The sequence below is a fragment of the Capra hircus genome, chromosome 11 (assembly GCF_001704415.2).
Source record: "Capra hircus breed San Clemente chromosome 11, ASM170441v1, whole genome shotgun sequence".
Taxonomy (NCBI): Eukaryota; Metazoa; Chordata; class Mammalia; order Artiodactyla; family Bovidae; genus Capra; species Capra hircus.
Window position 1 is genome coordinate 922450 of NC_030818.1, and position 18036 is coordinate 940485.

Sequence of the window (18036 nt, forward strand, 5' to 3'; positions counted from 1 at the left end):
ACAGACGAGATGTGGACCTCTGTGCCCCCGGGTTTCCTTCCTACTGAGAAAGTCTCACAGATTCCATCATTCAGTCACAGTTTTGTACAAAGCTTAGGAACAGTCAAGTCAAATAGTCTTCAAGTTGACAGCCGGGACTGATGTGGGAATAACATCCCCAACTAAGAGTTCAGCTCGGGGCTGGGCAGCAGGGCTGTGGCCCATCTGTCCTTAGTGGGGATGAGTGGATGCCCTGAAGTTTCCATCCTCAGACTGGCCATCAGCTGCGGCTCGTTTGCCACCTTAGCCTTTGGAAGCTTGTTCATGCTTCCTGGACTCTGGAGCTTGTCCCCATCATGACCTCCCCAACCAGAGAAGCCCCCTGGCCAGGCAAGTCATCATCTGGGGGTCAGCCGTCACCTGAAAAGTTGGAGGCCAAGAACATCAGGTGAGCTTAGACTCATCCCAGATGCTGCCTGAGTCCAGGCTGTGCAGTGTTTCTGGTACTTGGCACCTGCCACAGTGCCTGGCGCACAGTAGGGCTGTTTCTCTTCGAGTGGCAGAGGGATGGGGCATGTCAAAGCTAGAAGGCACGGGAGCTTTGCTTGGACTTCATGAGGCTAAGAAAGCGACGGTGGGTCACTAATATCACACAGCTGTTTAGGGACCATGCTTGAAGCATTTCAGGATGGATCTGGCATGCAGCCAGCATATTTTTATCGAGCTGTACAAAGTACCAGGCACTGTGTTTGAGTTGAAGGTCCAGTCCAGAATAAGACTGTCTGGAGAAAGAGAAATCCTGTCTGGAGAAGGAGAAATACCATCTGACATCCCTTATATGCAGGATCTAAAAAGAAATGATGCAAATGGACTCATGAAGCAGCAGCAGACTCACAGACTTAGAGAGCAAACTCACAGTTGCCCAGGCCAAGGAGGAGGGGAGGCAGAGTTAGAGAGTTGGGGATAGACATGTATACACTGCTGTGTTTAAAATGGATAACCAGCAAGGACCAGCTGTACAGTACAGGGGATTCTGCTCAACGTTATGTGGCAGCCTGGGTGGGAGGGGAGTCTGGGGGAGAATGGATACATGTATATGTATGCTTGAGTCCCTTTGCTGTTCACCTGAAACTATCAAAACATTGTTAACTCCCAATACAAAATAAAAAGTTTTTTTTTTTTAAGAAAAGAATAAAGCTGTCTATATTTTGCCTTTACAGGGCACAGAGCCTATTATGACAACAAAGGTTAAACAAATAAATAGAAATAAATTGTGTACAGTCAGTGCTAATACAGTGGGTGCCAGGTCTGGAGAGAGTTCTCTCAGGCAGTGAGGTTTAAGAGGCAGCAGTGTTGGCCAAGTGGGCAAGTGAGAGGAGGGTCTCTGGTGAGAGGACAACTTGTGCAAAGGCCCTGGGGAAGCCTGCCTGCATTCTGGGAACTGGCGGAAAAAGAACATGGGAAGAGGCAAGGCAGGGAAGTTATGGGCCATGTCACCAAGGGCCTCAGGATGGGCAGGAGTTTGGGTTTTCCTTGGCATGTATCAGGACACCCCCAAAGGCCCAGCGATGGTCCAACTTGAATTTTATAAAGGGCAGCCAGCTACTGTGCTGATTGGAGGGAAAGAGAGGGAAGCTGATGGCTCCATAGGAGATGTTTGCACAAGCTGGTGATGGATGGTCCCTGTCACTCACCAGATATGTGATCATGACAAGCAACAGGGTTTCTCAGCTTCCATTCCGTCCATGTGACAGGGACGGTCACGGCTCACGGGACTGCTCTGGGGGCTGCATGTTGGCAGGGGCCTAGCGCCCTGCCCAGCGCCAGTGCTGCGTGCCGTCACTTCAGTCGGGCCTGACTCTTTGCAGCCCTACAGACTGCAGCCTACCGGCCTCCTCTGTGCATGGGATTCTCCAGGCAAGAGTTCTGAGTGGGTCGCCACACCCTCCTCCAGGGGGTCTTCCTGACCCAGGGATCCAGTCCACGCCTCTTGCGTCTCCTGCATTGGCAGGTGGGTTCTTTACCACTAGCGCCACCTGGGAAGCCCAGGGACTCTTCCATTCTTTCCCACCAGACCCTTCCTCTGGCTTTAAAAAAAAAAAAAACAATTAACTTGGTTGCTCTGGATCTTAGTCGTGGTTTGTGGGATCTAGTTCCCTGACCAGAGATCGACCCTGGAATCCCTGCATTGGCAGCGCAGAGTCTTAGCCACTGGACCACCAGGTAAGTCCCTCCCCCTAGCTTTCAATAGGAATTATTCAGGATCCAGGAAAGTCAGACTTTAGACGCTGGTTTCCCTCTTTGTTTTAAGATGGAGAGAAGCTCTTTATCTTAATGTGGTTTGTGCTTTTTGTGTCTTGCTGACTCAGATGGTAAAAGATCTGCCTGCACTACAGGAGGCCTGGGTTTGATCCCTGGGTTGGGAAGATCCCCTGGAGGAGGCATGGAAACCCACTCCAGTATTCTTGCCTGGGGAATCCCATGGACAGAGGAGCCTGGCAGGCTACAGTCCATGGGGTTGCAAAGAGTTGGGCGTGACTGAAGCAACTTAGCACAGCACATGCCTTCTTTCTTCCCGACCACGATGTCATGAATATGTTTCTCTTATGGTTGGAAAGTTTCATTTTTACATTCAGTTTTAGTCCCTCTGGAATTTGGGTCTGACTGTGAAAGCCAGCTTCCCACTGCTTGGCTGTGTGACACTGAACATCTCAGGATCCCCGTGTCCCCACCTGACAGGTAGGAGGCTAGTTTAGGTCATCTCCGAGGCTCCTTCCTAAAGTGCAGTTGTGAGAACTCAGTCCTCCCCTCTTCAGCCTGAAACCACAGTGATGGTCCAGCGAGTGTGAAGCTAAAATCAATCCACAGATTTCCAATAACCCTACAAAGATGCGGTCATGTTCACACAGGGTCAGCTGCCCTCCTGTCTCTCTGCCTTTTTCTCCTCCACAAATAAAAGAAAGCGCAATGAGGCAGGTTTCTTAATGCCCACTTCCTGGCTTTTAGTCATTCCTCTTTGACATTTCAGTTTTAACCATACTGCACGTACCAAGCCAAGAATGGAGGAGAAGCCTCCATAACTAGAATTGTTATGAAAACCAGATATCTGACTTTACTGGCATTTCTGGAAGCTCCAGTTTGCAGGACTTGTAAGTATAATCGTTAAAATCTTTCAAACTTGCCCTGAAGGGGACTCTGAGAGGTACCATTTCTGTGCAGGTTGGTGATCACCTCAGTGGAACTATGTCTCTGGAAGCAAGTGTCTGATGATAAAAAATACATATATATCTTGTATATATGTATACAAAATGGAAGGTGGAAGACTCTGTGGCAGGCCAGTTTGCTGGGGGTGACCCAGCCCAGTGGTAACAGCTCGGGATGGGGGAAGGTCCATGAAGACCCCATGGTGGAGGAAGGGCCTGATGGAAAGAAGCCAGTGTTCACAGGGGCTGTGGGGGTGGTGCAAGTGAAGAAACGCACCCTAAGCTCATTTAAGGGAAAAGGGGTGCCCATGATCATAGTACAGGGGCTGAGAAGGATGGTGTCTTGAGGGACTCAAGGGCTGGGAAGGAGAGTGCGAGGGCATCTGGAAAGAAAATCTCCAATCCACTGGGACCCAGATCCTGCCCAGACAGAGACCAGGTGGTCTCCCCGCTCTCAGTGGGAAATTCAGTTAGAGAGGGAATTTGATTGACAATGGACTGGGCCACGGAGTGCCCAGATGTTCGATCAAACATTGTTCTGAGTCAGGTGTTTCTGAGAGGGCTTCTCTGAATGAGTTCAGTGTTTAATAGACTGAGTAAAGCAGGTTGCTCTTCCTGCTTTACGGTAGGTGGGCCTCATCTCATCAGCAGAAGGTTGGACTAGACCAAAGGCCGACCCTCTCACTCGGAGGGCACTCCTCCGGCTCCGCTGCCTCTGAGCGGCGACTTTGATCTTTTCCTGCCTTTAGACTCAAGAGGAAGCCCAGCTCTTCCTGGGTCTTGCCCATGCTGGCTTTCACAGTGGTGCTCACACTGCTGAAGCTCTGCTTCTCAGGTTTTGGCACTTGACCAGGAGTACATTTGCAGCCCCTTTGCCTCTGATTTACTGAATGCAGTTACTGGAACTTGTCGACTTCTATAGTCATGCGAGCTGAGTCCTTATAATAAACCACCCTGTGTGTGTGTCCCATGGACTCTGTTTTTCTGGAGAACCAGACAAAAGAAAGAGCCCATGGAGCATGTGCTGCTAAAGACTCACCTCTGTGATGGGGAGACAGTTCTCCAGCCAGAGGACATCTGGGCTGAGCCAACACCCAAAGAGGCCTACGTGGCCATTTCACACCAGAGCCCTCCTCTGTGTTCCAGGGGCATGTTGCCTGGGTATCCATGTAACCTTGCTGCTGCTAAGTCGCTTCAGTTGTGTCCGACTCTGTGCGACCCCACAGGCAGCATCCCACTAGGCTCCCCCGTCCCTGGGGTTCTCCAGGCAAGAACACTGGAGTGGGTTGCCATTTCCTTCTCCAATGCATGAAAGTGAAAAGTGAAAGTGACGTCGCTCAGTCCTGTCTGACTCTTAGAGACATGTAACCTTATGTGTGCGTGTATCCAATCTCTGTGCTCCGCAAGGTCAGTGGTTCAGCTCTGGAGCGGTGCTGAAGCCTTTGTAGGTCAAGGCTTAGTCCAAGGCTGAACAAGGCTCAAGCACGGCTCTTCAGTTAATGGGGTCTGAGGTGGCTGTCAACACACAGGGCCAGAGGACCCCAAGTCCCCTAACCTGTGGTGACAGAAAGGGCCTGTACCCCAGATACTTCTCTCCCTCAGGACAGACAGAAAGGTCATGCCCTCTGTCCTCACTTTAAGTTAACGCTTCGAGGTGTCCCCTGTCCCCCAGGCACATAGTGCAGGCTCAGGAGGAGCTGCCCAACCAGACTGTGTGACACCAGGGCAGCCATCCTCCAAGCCCAGCATCGGGACTTGTTGCTATTTTCAAATGATTTCAAGACTGGTAGAAACTGAAGGGGCCTCTCGAGGGCTGGGATTCTCTTTCACCTAAGACTTACTTGCTGAGGAATGACTCCAGCCAAACCCCAGGCAGCTGCCGTCAGCCGTGGGTGTGCGCCGGAGGGCTGCCGCTTGCCTTACACTACCCCTGGATCACTCCTTTCCTTCCAGAAATCTTTGTTCAGAGCCCAGTGGGAGGAGGTGTCAGCGGGAAACAAGAGGACACCGCCTCTTGCCCTGCCTGCTGCTCCACGGGCAGTGGCAGTGGGCTGTGCCCCAGCCTGTGAGTCCCCGGGCCTGGCACGCGTCCCCTCCGGCCCTTCCCCTTGTGCTGCTTCCTCCTTCTCCATCAGCGTGTGTCCTCCTCCATGGATAACTTGGTGACGTCAGCTGTGGCATGGATCCCGGTGGCACTGGGTCGCGCCTTCCCGTCTCTGTTCTGATGGTCCTGAATGACCTTGGACACCAGAGGTGCATAGACACAAGACCCTGAAGCCTGAGGACCTTTCGGTGGTCTCTGATCTCCTCTCTTGATGCAGGTGAAAAGTTCCAGAAGAACCCAGCAATGAGGGGACCAGAGACACTCTGTGTCCCATATGTCCTCTCCAGGGTACCCTCACCGAGCCGCCTCTCAGTAACAGGCACCTCTCATGCCCGCTCACCTCCCAGCACGGCCATGAGTCATATCTTCATGCAAGTGCTCACACTGTCCATGCGGGGGTGAACATTGTCCCCCTAAATCCATGTCCACCCAGAACCGCAGAATGTGACCTAACATATTTAGTAATAGGGTCTTTGCAGATATGATTACTTAAGATGCATGCGTGCTAAGTCGCTTCAGTTGTGTCTGACTCTTTGTGACCCAATGGACTGTTACATACCAAGCTCCTCTGTCCGTGGGATTCTCCAGGCAAGAATACTGGAGTGGGTCACTGTGCCCTCCTCCAGAGGATCTTCTCGACCCCGGGAACAAACCTGCATGTCTCAGGTCTAACCTGCACTGGCAGGTGGGTTTTTTACCACAAGCACCACGTGGGAAGACAGGGACGTCCTGAAGTGGCAGGTGGTGTATGCGTGATTTTATTTTGACGGTCATATATATCCAAAATACACTAACAGCTTATACTGCTTAATACCAAAACAAAAAACACCACCCAATCAAAAAATGGGCAGAAGGCCTAAATAGACATTTCTCCAAAGAAGACATACAGATGGCTGACACGCACACGAAAGGATGCTCAATATTGCTAATTATTAGAGAAATGCAAATCAAAACTACAGTGAGGTACCACCTCACGTCAGTCAGAGTGGCCATCATCAAAAAGTCTATAGACAACAAAGGCTAGAGAGGGTGAGGAGAAAAGAGAACCCTTCTAACTCAAAGGGAACCCTGGCATGCTGCCTGGCGCATGGGATGCTCAGCAAATGAGGTGACCTTCACAGGCTCTGCTGGGAGCCCTCTTGTGAGGCCTCCTGCAGGGCCCCCTCCTATGGTCCACACCACTTCCATCCTTCCTCGCCAGAACTGTCTGCATCATGGGAAGCAGCAGGCTTGTCCTGGAGGGAAGGCAGAGGCCCTTCCAGGTTGCCTAGGCAACCAGAGGCTGGCTTGTGAGCACCTGGTGATGAACGACAGCTCTCCTTAGTCCCTAACTCCTGGGTCACGGTTCACACCTGGAGCCATCACACTGTGGCCATGCTTTCACTGTTGGAACTTTGGAATAAAGGCATGCTGGGTCACTCTGGGGCTGAGCAGGGCAGAGATACCTGTTGTGCTATGAGATTGGACTGGAGCACGCTCTCTGGAAATGTCTGGAAAGAAGGCAAGGAGGCCTCTTGCTTTCCAGGTGGCTCAGTGGTAAAGAATCCACCTGCAGTGCAGGAGACCCAGGTTCTATCCCTGAGTCAGGAAAATCTCCTGAAAGAGGAAATAGCAACACGCTCCAGTATTCTTGCCTGGGGAGTCCTTTGGACAGAGGACCCCGGCAGGGTCCATGGGGTGGCAGAGTCACACACAGCTGAGCGACTAACACACACAGGCCTCTTGCTAGACAACCATGGGAAAGATCCTCCTCCAGACTCTGTCTGCAAGGAAGGGCTTGTCGAGAGACCTGAGTGCCTTGTCCCCAGGGTCCCCAGCATGTCCCTGGTGCAGCCACTTAGACTCTATCCCAGAGCCGCAAGCACGCCTGGCCTCACTGGCATCTAGTCTGGACACTTCCCAGGTCCCCAGGCCCAGCATGGCCCCACTTCCAGTCTCTTCCAAACGCAATCACCACGCCCCAGACACACGACCTGAGAATCACTCCTTCAAATAATATTCTCATTAAAATATGGGCTTCGTTTGATGGATTCCTGATACTTGTGTGACAAATATCTGGTATTCGTTTATGGTGGATTTTTTCTTATTGTGGTAAATCTACGTAACATAAAATTTACTATTTTAACCGGTTTTAAGTGTACAGTTTAAGGCCCACTATTTCTTTTAATAGTAAACCATTTTTTTAGTCTTTATTGACTTTGTTACAATGTTGCTTCTGTCTTCTATGTTTTGGTGTTTTGGCCACAAAGCCTGGGGGATGTTATCTCCCCCGACTAGGGATTGAACAGGCACCCCCTGCATTGGAAGGCAAAATCCTAACCACGGGACCACCAGGGTGGTCCCAGACCTATGATTTGTAATGAACCTTAATCTGAGGACATTTAGTAAGGCTTGGATAGGTGGAGGAAGTTCACCTCTGCTCAAGCGCTATTAAAGGGCTAGATGGAGTTTGAAACCCAGGCTGCCTGATCTCAAAGCTGTGCTTATCACGACGACAATGAGAACCAGAGGAAGGACAAAAAAGAAAACAATTCATATTTATGGAGGCTTCACTGTGCGCCAGGCACGGTTCTAAGTACGTGAACAATTTTTGTCTTCATTTATTTATTTATGTGGCTGCCTAGGGCCTCAGTCACAGCACATGGGGTCTCCCCTTGCATCATGTGGACTCTAGTTGTGGTGTGGGCTCGCTTGCTCCACAGCGTGTCAGATCTTAGTTCCCTGACCAAGGATCAAACCTGTGACCCCCGCATTGCAAGTCAGATTCTTAACCCCTGGATCATCAGGGAAGTCTCTGTTAAGTACTTTAAACAGTATATGTATTTATAATGTCATAGATATTTATATCTAAAATATAATTTATGTATAAATATATATACAATTGTATATATATACACTCTTATATAATTCATTTATATTTGTATATATAATTTCATATATACACATGAGTATGCATATAGATACATCTGTGTATACACTTAAAACCTCATTTAATCCTTAGGTCAACTCTGTGAGGTGGGCCTCACTTTCATCCTATTTTACAGACGAGGAAACTGGCCCAGTGAGTGGAGCTGCCCAGGATCACGTGGAGGGTTAGGAGCTGGGAATCTAGCCCAGACTGGCCGGGGGCTGTTGCTGTCACCTCGCCCAGACCTCCTTTGTCATGGGCTGAGAAGAGCGCACTGATGGTCTCTATCTTGAGACCCTGCCATGGCACCCCCTGCAAACAGAGAGGCCAAGAGACTGCCCACACTGGGCCATGTATGGGACTTGGTCCCTCTCACCTAATGGGAAGCATGGAGCAAACCATGTCTGGCTTAGAGCTGACCCAGGGCAGAGAGGGAGACGCTCCAGGTACCCAGAGGCGCTGGGCCATGGGCATCTGTATGCCAAGTGCTCTGGGAGGACAGCCATGGGTGTGAGGCTTCAAGGTGCCTCCCCAGAGATGAAAGTATTAGTCCCTCAGTCATGTCCGACTCTTTGTGACCCTATGGATGGCAGCCCGCCAGGCTCCTCTGTCCATGGGATTCTCCAGGCAAGAATACTAGAGTGGGTAGCCACTTCCTTCTCCAGGGGCTCTTCCTGACCCAGAGATCCAACCCGAGTCTCCTGCACTGCCAGATTCTTTACTGTCTGAGCCACCAGGGATGGGGCCCTCACATAAATCAAAAACCAGCTAAACCTCTGGAGAAAGTGGATCTGTGGGTAGCCTGGGCAAGGCAGTGGTGGGCAGACACTGCCAAGAGTCCCCAGGTCCTTCAAGACAATTCTCCATCCTCCCGCAGGCCCTGGAGTGAAGAGGAAGCAGGGAGCAGGGCCTGGCTGGGTGCGGGCACAGTCTCCCTGGAGCGGCAGACTGGCTTGCCTGCAGCAGCCCCCGTGCTGAGCACCGCCAGGCCAGCGCAGCATCTTTGTGAGCTGCGGGCAGCCTGTGAGCAGGGCCTCTGGGGCGGGGGTGGGGAGAGGTTCCTGGCTGGTGTCTGGAGAGCCTGCTGCTCCGCAGAGCCCGTGTCTGTTACCTTTCAGCTGCATCGGAACATGAGGTTTCTGGCTCTGTGTATTTATTTTCTGGTTCTGGCTCCTGGCCTGCGTCTCCATCCGCCGGCAGCACTGGAGCTCTGGGCTTCTAGAAACGTGCACCTGGGAGCAGTCAGGAAAATAAAACACGGCCGGGAGCCAGGCCCTCATGCTCGCAGCTCGCTTCTGCCGCAGGAGCAGCTGACACAGGGCACTGTGCTGTGTGCCGCCTGCCTCTCGCCCTGGACACAATGCTGTAACCGTTTAGGGGGTTTCCTAGGCCCTTTACAGAAACCTTCTATTTTAATGGGACCTTCTAAGAGTCCCATATGCAGGAGACGTTTTTCTTTGCTCCCTTCAACACATAGCAAGATACAGCAGGAGCAAATTGTCTGCCTTCCCTGGTACCCAGGCCTTCACTAGCTTATATCCAGCAAAGCCCTTGATCTTGAAGCTTCCTCTCCTGGCTACATGGCTGAGAAGCACGAGATGGGTGTGAAGATGGGTCTGGGAGGGGCCCTTCTCTGCTCTGCGCAGCTCCAGGCCCCACTCGCAAAGAGAGAAGGGCCTGAAGACCCTAACCTGGTCAGCCATGTGGGGGGCTGGCTGTGCTTCACTGCCATAAGGAGGCAGACGGGCTTAATGCTCCCAGCTTACAGAGGAGGAAAGACCCCTGCCCCGATGCTGGACGCCTTTCTGGAAGCATCACATATCCACTGGATGTTTGCAGACTGGCGTGGGTAAGTATGGGGTGAGCAAAGGCCCTGTTTGTTCCAAGCCTAGCTCAGATCACAGTGGAGCTGCGCATGGTGGGAAACTTTGCTTCATGCCTCTGGGTCCTCACTTCTAGATCTAAAGAAAGGGCTGGTCTACTGTTTACAATAGCCAGGACATGGAAGCAACCTCAATGTCCATTAACAGAGTAACTGATGTGGTACATAGGCTCACAGTGGAATATTACTCAGCCATAAAAAGGAATGAAAACAATGCCATTTGCAGCAACATGGATAGACCTAGAGATTGTCCTGCTCTTTGAAGTAAGTCACACACAGAAAGACAAATATCATAGGATATCTCTTATATGTGGACTCTAAAAAATATGGTACAAATAAACTCGTTTTAAAAACATAGAGTCACAGATATAGAAAATAATCTTATGGTTACCAGGGTGGTCGTGGGGTAGATACTGGGAGATTGGGATTAACACATACACACTCCTGTGTATAAAATAGATAACTAATGAGGGTCTACTATACAGCACAGGGAACTTGACTCAAAACTCTGTTATATATTGGAAAAGATTCTAAAAAAGAGTGGACAAAAAAATAAAATAAAAAATAAAAAAGAGTGGATATATGCATATGTATAACTGATTCATTTTGCTGTGCACCTGAACCTAACACAACATTGTAAATCAATTACACTCCAGTAAGAATATATGTTCTTTATATAACAGAGTTATATAAACTCCAGGAGCTGACTCATTGGAAAAGGCCCTGATGCCGGGAAAGATTGAAGGCTGGAGGAGAAGGGGACGACAGAGGATGAGATGGTTGGATGGCATCACCGGCTCGATGGACATGGGTTTGGGTAAGCTTCAGGAGTTGGTGATGGACAGGGAAGTCTGGCGTGCTGCAGTCCATGGGGTCGCAAGCAGTCGGACACGACCGAGTGACTGAACTACACTGATATATATATAAAGGATGGGCTAATCGTGCAAATCCTGGCGGAATGGTTGGGAGATGAGGGACGAGGCATCTACGGTGGGGCTCTGCACAGACGGGGGCCATGGAAGTGTACAGCTCTCTCAGGAAAGAAGCTACATCGGCTGTGCTTGTGACGCATGCTCACCCGCTAGACTGAATTTCAAGTCGGAAACACGGTCGTCGTCCAACCAACTCAACAGCACCCCGGAATCCAGAGCAGCCCTGCCTTCTGTGATGTCAGCAGAGAAGCAAGCTGGGCTCTGGCTAGGGGTGTGGACGCCCCAGCCAGCAGCAGCCTGAGGTTTCCAGAACTGACCCCAAGAGAGGAGCCCAGTACCACCCACCTTCCAGCACTGCCAAGTGTGTGCCGACACAGATGTGTGTGTCACACTCATTCACACACACACAGACAAATCCATCCATACACAGAAACACACTCACACCCGTGTTCACACAGACATGTGCACAGATACACCCATTCACATAGACATTCACACATGTTCACATGCAAACTCACACACACACAGTGAAAGTGAAACTGTTAGTCACTCAGTTGTGTCCAACTCTCTGTGACCCCATGGACTGCAGCCCACCAGGCTCCCCTGTCTGTGGGATTTTCCAGGCAAGAATACTGGAGTGGGGTTGCCATGCCTCCACCAGGGAATCTTCCCCATCGACCCAGGGATTGAACCCGGGTCTCCTGCACTGCAGGTGGATTCTTTGCCATCTGAGCCATACAGAGACACACTCATTCACACACTTATTCACACGTGTACACATAGACACAACTGCACACAGACACGCACAGATTGACTTTCACACATTCACACGCAGAGGCACATAAACAGACGTGCAAATTCACGCACACACATACACAGAAACGCAAACTCACTCATGTGTACACATGTACACGCAGACACACAGTTCACACGTAAACACGCCTACACATACAAACACTCAGACACATATGCATGGGCACACACAGACATGTTCACTCAAGTGCACACACATACACATAGGCGCTCACACACACCATCAACAGGCTGACACACAGCGTTGGCCTTACTTTTAAAAACTCAGACCTCTGCCATCATGCCCTCCTGTTTCCCTCAGATGCCAAGAGGCGTGCCCCCGGGCCGCCTTCGAGCAGCAGAGGGCCCACGTGGGGTGCTTCCGGGAAGGCTCAAGGGAGAGCACAGTGGTGGGGCGCTGTCCAGCTGGGCTTCGCGGCCTCAGGCCTCTTGCCCTGCAGCCACACACATCCCTCCGTGTGCGCGGGCCCTGTCGCCACGGGGGGACCTGCAGTGTTGGATCCGCTCGCCCGCTGGCCAGGCCTGGTGTGGCACTCGTTGTGAGTGGTTGCTTCCTGAGCCCCCAGCTTGGGGCGGCCACTGCTCACCCCTGCCTGCTGCAGGCTCTGGAGCGGCTGTCCAGAGGGCCCACTAGCTGCCGTGCGAGGCCCCTGAAGCTGGTGCAGTGAGGTTGCGGGCGTGATGGATGAGAGACTGGCTAAGGGCTCCTGTAATCTTAGGAGATGAGCCAAAGGGAAAGCAAGGTAAAACCAAGGTGTTTGGGGCCAGGAGCCTCCTTCCCACCCCTGTCCCTACAGTCGTCTGATGCTGTTCAGCAGGGCAGACACATAGCCTGTCCCTCCCTTGGTGGCCTGGATCCATCCCTGCCTCCTGCAGTCTGTCAGGTTGGCAGGGTACCTGTTATTCAATGGCTGTTTCACCTTTAATCTCATAAAGCCAGTCCATAAAAGTTGTTACCTGCCGAGGGAGGGACAGAGAGCAGCAGGACAAAGAGACGTGTGCCCAGGCGTGTACACACGTGCACACACGTGATCATTCGTATGCTGGGGGCAGTTCATGGCAACGGAGGAAATGAGATGCACTCTTTGGAGAGAAAACCCAGCCGACCATTGCCATGATACAAGAGAGGAAGCCCATGGTGGGTGCCCTGGGGTCTGCAGGGGGGGCTTCCCGGGGGGCCTAGTAGTAAAGAGTACACCTGCCAATGCAGGAGACATAGGAGATGTGGGGTCAATCCCTGGGCTGGGAAGATCTCCTGGAGTAGGAAATGGCAACCCACTGCAGTGCTCTTGCCTGGAAATCCCATGGACAGAGGAGCCTGGCGGGCTACAGTCCGTTCCTTGCGGCCTCAGAGTCGGACACGACTAAAGAGACATCGCAAGCACACACGCACAGTCTGTAGATGAATCGTAAGATCATTTGACTTTACCCCTAAATCATCCTGGAGGGCCACCGGTGCAAGTCCCCGAGCTTTCTTGCAGACTCCACAGATCACCAGAGAAAATAAAACAACCTTTCTCCGACTCAAGACCACAATGTGGAAAAGTCTCTCCCAGTTGGAAAGGGGGAGGGGAGCAAGGGGCAGGAGCCAGGGAAATTTCTTCAAGAGGAAAGAAAAAAAGGAACCCTCAGAACTCTTTCCCCAAACTGACAAATTTGACTTGTCAGATGCAGGTCCAGCTTATGGACAGCCCACTCACAGCTGATAATCTCCATGGTAACTGCTGTGTCACATGACGCCACAGCAGCATGGAGACGGCCCTGCTGGCAGATCCCCCGAGGTCAGCCTAACTAAAAGTGCGGAACAGAGACCTCAGTTTAGATCATTGGCAGATGTCCTTAAAGAAGAATGAAGATGTTCCAGCGTCTTCTCTTCCCATTCATGTGCCTAGTGGGGGTGGGGTTGCAGGGGCGGAGCTGCAACCTGGTACCCCCTCATCCTTTGTCCTGATCATCTCCCAAATACCAAGCAGCACTCTAAGTGCGGTTCTTTGTGGCACCCTGTCCGGAGGAAAACTTTAATTCTTCTCTTGAGGCTTTTAAAATATCAGAAATTGTGAGCGAGAGAGTCAGGAATATGCCTCTGAAGGGTCCCAATAGCTCTTTTGATTCAAGACGATAAATTTCTACTTCTTTAATTTCCCACTTCTTCTCTCTGAAAAATACAGATATGATGTATTGAAAGCTCTCTGTCTGTGATGACATTTTGTTCTCATATAAAAAAAATGCTGTCTCCTTCCCAAGAGGTATCTCTTTAATGTAGGTCTGGTGACTTGATGAAAGTGGAAAGAGGTTAATTTTCATAGGCTCAAGGAGTGAGATGCCTTTTGGCTGCTCAGAAGCTCTGTGGCTTCTTCCAGTGAGGAAGTGACCGGACGGCTGGTAGCCCAGCCTGTTTGTGGTCAATGGCTGCCCCTTCCATTGCCAGCCTCGACACGCCGGAGTCTGTGCCCAGGCCACTCAGGCAGCTTCGCTTGTCCCAGACTCCAGCATTTTGCTCTGTCTGCCCTGGGACAATTGCCCCATTGTCTCCAGGTTAATAAAGTTTCTGGTCACAACACAATGATTTCAAACGTCCCTTGGGCCCCAGACCATTCATCTGGGACAGACTGGTCCATCAATTGTCCAAACTGCCTGCTCTGAGTGGGTTCTGCAGTCACTGTGAGCCTGGGGGCAGGGAGGCAACCCCAGCTGGAAATGAAACTGCGTGTGAGGGTGTCTGAGCCATGGAAATGAACAAAAACCTCCTAAATGAGAACAGGCAAAGGCTGTTTGCATGGTTGCGTGCTCAGCCACTCAGGCATACCTGACTCTTTGCGACCCCATAGGCTGCAGCCCGCCAGGCTCCTCTGTCCAGGGGATTCTCCAGGCAGGAATACTGGAGTGGGCTGCCATTCCCTCCTCCAGGGGGTCTTCCCGACCCAGGGATTGAGCATGCGTCTCCTGCACTGGCAGACGGGTTCACTGCACCACCTGGGAAGCCCCAAGGGCTGTTTAAAGGGGGCTCGTCCTAGCAAGTGGGTCAGACACCATCACTTGTGTTTGGCATCACTGAGGCAGGCAGGGCTGGGAAGGAGCTTCATGGAGGAAAAGAGGGAGGGTTCCATGTGCGCCCTTCTTGGAGGCTGTTTTGGGGGGAAGCTGGAGGTGGCAACTAACTGTAGGAGAGACATCCTTATGGGATAGATTAGGGGTTTCTCTTAAAGATCTTAAGTCAGAAGCAGGGACAACAGTTAGGGAAACTGTCAGTTATTATCACGCCCTGACATTTGGGGCCAGTGACTATGGTTTAACTTGCTGCAGATGGTGGGTCCGAGTTCTATCTTACCTATGGTCTGGCCATTATCCATATGTATGTTCAGTCTCAGAGTATATACAAGACTGTCTTCTTCTAGAACCTGCTTGAAACTCTTAAGAAGTTGAACAGGTCAAGGGTGGCAGAAGAAAAGTCATCTTTTTGCAAATAGTAGGAGGTGGAAATTCAGGATGCTTCTGAGATAACTGAGTTCAAGAGAGTCTACAGCAACCGCTTGGCACAGGTGAAGGCTGCCTCATGGTCAGTGGCCTTTCTCAGGCATTGTTGGGGACTGAGGATCTATGTTAGAGGCCAACTTTGGGTCCTACCTTGGACCAGAATGGAAACCATGAAATAGATCAAGATAGCCTCCAGACACACCTACCTCTCTCTTCGGGGCTCCCAGGTGGAGCGTTGGTAAAGAACCTCACTGGCAATGCAAGAGGCGCAGCAGAGGTGAGTTCAATCCCTGAGTCTGAAAGATTCCCCTGGAGGTGGAAATGGCTATCCACTCCAGTATTCTTGCTAGCAAATCCCATGGACGGAGGAGCCTGGTGAACCACAGTCCATGTGGTGGCAGAGTTGGACACACCCGAGCACACACACGCTCTTTGTCTTTCCTCCCCACTCTGTCCCACCCCAGGGAACCGGCTTACCGCCAAACCGCCACACGTCCAACTTCAGTACCTTATCTTCAGACTTACTGCCTTTTACCAAGGGAGGAATTATTGAGAAGGCGCCTCTATTTTTAACCAGGAGACAAAGCCCAAAGATAAGAACTCTGTCCCTGGTCCTGGACTGTCACACCCCTGGCAACATTTGGTGGGTTCTGAGCTGCCGTGGTGCAGACAGCAGCCAACTGTGCCCACCTGTCAGGCGGGTGACAGTGTTTCCAGAAGCACTCCTTGTTTAGACAAGGAATTTCTGTCCCCAGTAACATGCCTTCAAGCAGCAAAATGATTCTCAGCCTTTCCAGAGGTCGCAGACTGGAGGCTTGGGGAACATGTTCAGTCTAGAGATGTATTTTGCTTGGCCCACGTGTGTAAAAGCTTTTAGATTACTTGTCAAGATTTAAAAATCAGGAGCTTGCCTTGCACATGAAAAGAAGCTGTGTTTTCCAACTTCTTTTAGAAAATGGGATGATCTGGCAATGCTGGGTCATTGCTCTATCCAAGGATGCTTGGCACCTTGGTGCCTCCAAGGATCCTATTTTCTTCTCCACCACAATCCCCGTTTGGCCTACCGATTTTCCCTGTTTGTGAACTAGGTGTGTGTGTGTGTGTGTGTGTGTGTGTGTGTGTGTGTGTGTGTGTGTACGTGTGAGACCCATTCCTCCCATCTGGCCAAATTCATGTTGAAACCCTAACTCCCAATATAAGGAGATGGGGCTCCTTAGAAGCAATTTGGTCTTGATGTCAGAACTCTCATGAATAGGATTAGAGAGACAACACTAGAGGGTCTCTCATCCTCTTTCTTCTCTGTGAAGATACAATGAGAGTACAGCAGTCCAAACCCACTCCTGGACATATACCTGGGAAAAAACGATATATAATTGGAAAAGACAGTGTTCACTGTGGCACTATTTACAGTAGCCAAGACATGGAAGCCACCTAAACGTCCATCAGCGGAGGAATGGGTAACGGAGATGTGTACACACGCACAGTGGGATGCTCGTGAGCGTGTGCTAAGTCGCTTCAGTCAAGTCTGACCCTCTGTGATCCTAGGGACTGTAGCCTGGCAGGCTCCTCTGTCCACGTGACTCTCCAGGCAAGAATACTGGAGTGGGCTACCATGTCCTTCTCCAGGGGATCTTCCTGACTGTTCACTTCCAAAGAGAACTTCTGAACAGGTTTTCCCTGAGAGACAGAGATCTGCTTCCCTCCTCAAATTTTAGGCCGAAGATCAAAGTAATAAGGACTCATGTCAAAAAAGAAAGCCTAATGACAGATGCCTCCTGAGCTTCGGTGCATGAGGCGAGGTCTTCATACCCAGTCAAGGCTTCTCTTGGGGTTTCAGTGGGACTGGCATGTGGGCGTATTCAGTGTGCTGGCTTAATGCCGACCCCATCAACAGGGCCCTGTCCAGCGGAGGAGGCAGAGCTGATTCAACTCAGTGAAAAACGTAAAAGTGTTAGTCGGCCAGTTGTGTCTGACTCTTTGCGACCCCATGGACTATAGCCTAACAAGCTTCTCTATCCATGGAATTCTCCAGGCAAGAATACTGGAGTGGGTAGCCATTCTGTTCGCCAGAGGATCTTCCCAGCCCAGGGACTGAACCCAGGTCTCCTGCATGGTAGGCAGATTCTTTATCATCTAAGGCACCAGGTTCCCCCATAAATTAAAGGTAATACTCATGTTGACTTGAGACTGTTATTATACAGGGAATGCTACTGAATACTTCTCCCAAGGTCTGATGAGAGTTTGCCTCTTTGGGCTGTGGTGTAAAGGCCTCTTTGAGGGATGGTGTATAGGTTCTTGGGGGGTGACCGTGAACTCTGGGGAAGTATAACCTTGGTCTGCTCCCCAGCAGGGAGCAGAGAGTGCTGTTTCCCCACTGCCCCGAGACTGATGAGTGTCCATGGATATGAAAGACCTCTCTGATATCCGTCTTTCAGCCTCAACCTGAGGCCTATCTAAAGAAGACCAGGAAGAGGCAGCCAAGAAGACTGTGCTATAATCACAGAGCCCAGAGACCTTAATCCCAAGGCACTGTGCCTGCTGGTGATCCGATGTCCTTTGATGAAAAAAAAATGAGGGACTTCCCTGGTGGTCTAGTGGTTAAGAACCCACCTGCCAATGGAGGGGACACAGGTTGAATCCCTGGTCTGGGAAAATTTCATGTACCATGGGACAACTCAGCCCGTATACCACAACTGCTGAGGCCCACACTCACAGCCCAAGCTCTGCAACAAGAAGCCGCT